This window comes from Pygoscelis adeliae, unplaced genomic scaffold, assembly GCF_000699105.1.
Source record: "Pygoscelis adeliae isolate BGI_AS28 unplaced genomic scaffold, ASM69910v1 Scaffold189, whole genome shotgun sequence".
NCBI lineage: Eukaryota > Metazoa > Chordata > Aves > Sphenisciformes > Spheniscidae > Pygoscelis > Pygoscelis adeliae.
This window is the reverse complement of record NW_008825543.1, coordinates 1,356,687-1,362,686: the sequence shown is the minus strand read 5'-3', so window position 1 is coordinate 1,362,686 and position 6,000 is coordinate 1,356,687. Positions and strand designations below refer to the sequence as shown.

At 41.0% G+C, this 6,000-nt stretch overlaps 1 protein-coding gene across 1 annotated transcript in view; it reads left to right on the top strand.

Moving 5' to 3' along the window:
• Positions 1–1,374: 1,374 nt before the first annotated feature.
• RAP1A (RAP1A, member of RAS oncogene family) overlaps positions 1,375–6,000 on the top strand; it is a 41,383-nt gene continuing 36,757 nt past the window's right edge. Inside the window, 1 exon segment of the mRNA XM_009331942.1 lies at positions 1,375–1,441. The gene's annotated coding sequence lies outside the window, so the exon portion shown is untranslated.

Genomic DNA, 6,000 nt, shown 5'->3' with positions numbered 1-6,000 from the left:
CCTCCGAGCCGTGCGGAGCAAGGCGCTGGTCCGCCCTCGTCCTCCGGGCCCGGGGACCGGTTGTCTCAGACCGCTTCAGGTCCGAAATGGTTTTTTCGCTTCTTTCAGTCGCTTTAAAGAGACAGTTTAAAGAGAAACTGTTCTCTGTGTGGGGAAACCTTTGTGTTTAGATACTTTTCGTTAATTAGTGTCTTTGCTTACAGTATTTGAGCTACAGTACGGGTGGGTTTCGTGCAAGGATTTCTGCGAAGCTTTCTCAGTGGGAGGGTTGGGGCTTGGACACGCCGAGCTGATACCGACCGAAGCAGAACTGGAATTGGCTCTTGGGTTTTGCTTTGCTCACAACTTGGAAAGAGCCACAAACAGGAAGGGCAAACCATGAAAACTTTGGGTTTTTTTTCCTTTCAGTAGCTTAACAAGGGAGATAATATGTCTTCAAATAGTCATTTGACTTGAAAACACCTGTCTGCCTTCGGAGTATTATATCAGCACTCTGTAACTTCTGTTGCTTTTGTAATTCTGTCTGAGTAGTAGTATTGCTCCACGTAAAAAGAGACACCAGATTATCTGAAGAGTTCAACTGAGGAACCGGCTGTTTCGTTGAGAGCGGCTGTCTGCTGTGACATGTTTCACTGTTGTGATTTTTGTCGTTGCTTTTTCTTACTGAAACAGTGCGTCGTTAACTCTCGCTGGTGCTAGCAGATCCCTCGGATTCTGAAAGGGATTTAATGTAGGAATTCGTGAGACTTTTAGGTGGTAACGAATGAAGCTATGGGGAGACAGAAAGTAGTGCGTTGGGAGTCAAAGGGCTATGCCTTTAAGGAGAAGTTATCCCAAATGAGGCAACTTAAAGGGAAGTTTTAGATGGAGCTCCCTTGCCTTTGTGATAGCTGCAACTTTTTTAATTTATAGAATTAATGTCCCAATGTCATGTCATCATGTCCCAAGTATGAAATGCTGTCTGATTATTCTGACATCATTATCACGTTGCTATAGTGACTTCACTACGCTGGGAATGCCGTGTTCACATCCTGTTGCTATGGAAAAGATCAGTGTAATAAATAAAAACATTTAATGTTCTGTTCATCGTTGTGGCAGAAAAAATGCCATCGGTTTATTGACGCGATTGCCTCAAGACTGACAACATATTCCAACGAAAGGTTTTAATGCCAAGTTAGAGACTGGGAAATTGTCACTTGCAGTTCTCAGCAGATTGTCCCTTCCTCCTCTCTGTTGCGCCGGGTAGCAGAAGTTGTGAAATCCTAGTTTTGGAAAGGAGAATGAGAATACGTATGTCGTTCTTCAAGGTGGAGTCGTCAGGAAGTGCTGTGCTCACATACGCTGCTTCTAAAAATAATCTTGTTTTCATGCACAGCATTTTCTATGCACTGGGAGGAGAGGAGTGTTTGTGTTCTGTCAGGCTAAGATCATCCACAGAAAAGTGAGTTGTACTTTGTAAAAGCAGATATTTCTTATGGCCTTTGTAAACACAGGAGAGTACGTCCGGGAGGGTGTATTGGTCTGACCAAGGGACCGTGTGCGGTGCAAAAGAAACCTTGATGGCGTGTAGTAGGCCAAGCCGGTGCTGGCAGACCCAAAAGTTGTAATTCTGAAGACTCACAGGAACTAAGAACGGTGTCTGTCATCTCGTGTCTTGGCTCTGGTGTGGCCGTTTTTAGAGTAAGTAGCTTTGCTGAAGATTCTGAGAGGACTGCGTGCCAAATGGACTGAATTACTAGCACAGTATAATTCCAGTGACACGTTAATGCTTTTATTTGGAGACTGATGTTTACGCAGTTTATCAAAATGTTTTATATTTGAAACCATAAGCTGCAAATATACAGATATAGACTGTTCGTGATACATTTCATCCAGTCTGAGGATTGTTCTTAAAAAACTGAAATACAATTAGATAGCAGTAGTGTAACACGTGGACGTACTCTAACATAAAAGTTTTAATGGTATATTGAATCATACTCTTAGGCATAAACAACTCTAAGCATTTGTTTGTGCTATATATTGCAGTGTTTTTTCTTGTACCGTGCGTGTGCACAGTGACTTGGTGGCACTTTGAACTTGTACTTAGTGTTTAGAGAACAGATTGCTTCTGTGCTACAGAGACTTTTAAAAAATTCATCTTAAAGAGGAATCCTAATATTCTGAGAACAGGAACATGTTATCTGTTTATACTAGAGAAGAGGAAGTGAATCTTTTCAATGTATGTGAAGTTGAAATCTTTACTTTTTATACTTGAAATGTTTTTTACTTGTAGCTGCTTCAAATTCAGAATTCCCCGTGGTCCAGTGTTACTCTTTGACGGTTGGACTCGATGATCTTGGAGGTCTCTTCCAACCTTAATGATTCTATGATTCTATGATTCTCAACCTTGCTGAAATCAGTTCAGCAGAGTGCTGCTGGCCTCAGTCAGCTGGGTCTGGCTGTGGATCCTGATTAAAACTTTTTTTTTAGGATAATATGGGAGACTTCCTATTTTATTGCTTTCTTTTAATTTCTGATGAGCCAGATTAATGTTAAACATCAAGCACTGGTAGCTTTGTGTGTTTAATTCTGCAGAAGCAGATTCGAGAGAGACCTAACTTTTAAAACTCGGTCAAGTCCTGAGGTTGTGTTTGGATTTTTTTTTTTTTTTTTAGCCTTGATTTGAGGTGGGTTTTGGTTTTGTTTGTTTTTTTTTTTTTTAAGAGGAGATAGTGGGGATGGTGTTAGAGTATAGCCTGAATTCGTTTTATGCTGAGCTCTGAAGTAGTTACTGATTTGCTTTTATTCTTTTATTTAATAGGTAATAGGAAATTAAGCAGAATTTTAATGACAGCATCTTCTTAAAAGGGTGCTCATAAATCCCAGGGACAAATTTTTACTTAGGCATTTGTGTTTGCACTTTGCAAAAGCTTCTGATCCTGGAAACATGACACCTAATGGCCGAGATAAGTAAGGATGTTAGGAAGTTGGAAAGAAAAGTTAATCTTGCTGAGCTATCTTGTTTGATCCAGTCTGTCTTGTTCAGATGCTAAAACTTGTGTGAGGTGTTTTGTTTTATTTGCTGTAGTACTGAAGTCTGGTGGCAGCTGGGATTTGAGGTTATTCGGGTTCCTAGCTTGCTCTCTGGGTATAAATTAACGTCCTAAAAAGTTCACCTCTCAAACAGGTTTCTCCGTGGATTATATCCCAGCATCATAAGTGCAGAGAGGGTAAAGGAGGACCTAGCTTTTTGTTCATAAAGCACAGGTTGGAACGCGACCGCAGCTGTACTAGCTCATGGCTGTTACTCAGCAGACTGAAAATACAACATGCTTTCCACTGCTAGTGTTGAAACTATAATCAAGTTCAGTATCTTTCAGTTAATGGAACTGGTTAAATAGAGCATACAGTTGTGAAGATGAATTTATTTCAATCCCATGTATACAAGTGATAGATTGCATTAGTCAGTCCAAGACGAGAGGCACAATTTTTATGGGTAAAACATTTCCCAGAATGGTTGACTTTTTTTTTTTTAAAGCCATACAGTTAGAAGTGGTAGTAGGTTATTCATCCTCTGCAGTTGTACAATAAGATTAGAGCTCTTAGGCAAGTCATAGATTTAACTTCTTGGCTTTCCTGTTGTTGAGTTTTTGTTGTTGAGCATTCAGGAACACTTGGAAGCAAGAACCAAGTAGGAGTCTGACTGATCCAGTTCAGTGTCTCCAACACTAATATTAGAATGGGAAAAAAAAAATATCTGTGTTGGTTAAATGAAGAACTGTTGAAATAATATACCAGAAGAGAAAGGATTAAAATAAGTGTGAAGAAGATATACTTTCATTTATAGCTTCTGAGTAAGAAGGATATAAAAAAAAAAATTATCTAATGTAAAGTATCTGTGGGTACACTTTTTATATAAATATGTTGAAATAGAAATATCCTTTGATTAGCCTGCATATATACTTGCAAATTACATGTTGAAAAAATAGTATCTAGCCATATGACATTAATTCTGTATTTCAGTGTTGCTTTTAGCTTTCTTCCCTAAAAGTCCTATACCACCCAGGAAGGTTACTGCAGGAATGATAACTTATTTAAATATTCTTTGATAGTCCAAACTAAATGTAGTTTAGATTTGTGTTTGAGACAAGTCTGTGTTCTAAGTGACTTGGCGTGAGGTTGGCGTGCCCTGGTCTTAGCTTGATGACCTGTTCTGCTCCGAAGTGTCCCCCACTCTCTTGTTTTACTGCCTGTATTTGTGTCCCTGCCTATGGGTTTCCAGGGAGGTCCCAGCTGTCAGAGGATGGAGCTGCCTCTCTAGGGAGTTAGCATCTTTAGGGTTGGATCACTCGGGGACCAGAAAACAAATGAAGGGTTTGAGCTCCATAGTGTGATGTTACATAAACAGGGTGAAGTTTGGCCAGATGTTCCTCCTGACTGATTCTCTGGAAAACAATCCTATATCATAAGTAACACAGATTCCTTGGATGCCTCTAGTTTTTTCCTTTCAGAATAGAATAGAGTATTTCAGCTGGAAGGGATCTGCAACAATCATCTAGTCCATCTTTCTCCTTAAGATTTCTTGATTTATACGTAAACAAGCTCTCCAGAATGCATGGTTGCTTTTGATTTATAAAATAGACAAGATTTTAGAGTAAATACTGGTTTTCCTAGCTGTACCTTTGAGTTTTTAAAAAATGCAAATTAATGCTTTTTAAGGTTGCTGTTTAGCTAGTGGACCTGGCATTCAACACAGCATTTGTTCCAATAATGTAAGATTTTTAGGAGAGACCTGGTTATAGTATATGAAAAATGATGTTTTAGTTGTATTTCATGGAGTACCACCAGGATTGAAAGCAACTACAAAATTAAATGGCTTTAATGTAAGCTCTGAGGCTCCAGCTGAGTGTGCTTTGAGTAGATTTGCTTTTGCTCAGGTGTCAGAGCAGGCTGTGAAAAAGCATCCTCCAAGGTCAGAGTGGATTTGCAGTGGGTGACGGTCCTGAGAGGGCACAGTAGGTAACTTAGGTTTCTGTAGATAGTGTGCAAAAAAAAAAATTTTTTTTCAAATTATATGTGGTATAATGTGTAAAGTAGATGTTTCATGCCTGTTAAGACCAGTTTACCTTGTAGTGTTAGAAAAAAAGGAAACTGAGAATGTTTGACAAAAGCTGTTCCTGGATGAGCAATGTAGGTTCTGAAACCTCATGGTGTGAGTTTGGTTTTTACCTCAGCATCCATAGATGTGTCACCAAGTGACTGACCCTGCCTGTCTCTTGGAGCCTGCCATGGCAAGGGAGAGGCAGCGCTGCACGCTGAAGGGACAAGAGGCCATGATGACAAGTGGCAGCAAGGGAAATTAAAGCAAGGACAGACTGTTCCTATGGGAGCGGTTAAGCACTGGAACGGGCTGCCCAGGACCTTTTGGAGTCTCTGTCATTGGAGGTATGCAGAAATTGACTGGGCAAGGTCTTGAGTGACCTGGTCTGACTTCGAAGCTAGCCCTGTTTGTGGGGCAGGAGGCTGTAGCAGAGACCTTCGGAGATCCACTGCAATCTGAATTACCCTCTGTCTCATTGTGTTTACACGGCACCGTTGTATTACCTGGTAGAGTGAGCGGGATGCGGTGAGAGCTCCAGCGGCCAAAGCTTCAGGCTGCGGTTTCATGGTCACTAAATGCAGCCATACACCCCAGTGTCCCCCTCACTCTGATACTCGCATTCTTAGGTGCTGAGGTAACTCAGGGAGCTTAGCTAGCTGAAAACTGAGCTAGTCCGAAAAATACATACGTAGTTTTCAACCAGATCACTTCTTGCTCTGACTCATTGTGTGGTTGTGCAAGTACCAGTGCTGACAGAGGGAAGGAGTTGCGAAGAGAACAAGAAACTGCAGTTCCTGGCTGCACCTGACTTTGGGCAGTGTCCTTCTGTTGGTCTTGTGCTGGGACTGTAGTAGAGGTAACGTGGTGGCTATCTGCTTTGCCTGTTGCATCTGGGAAGGACATGACCTGCGGCTTATTCT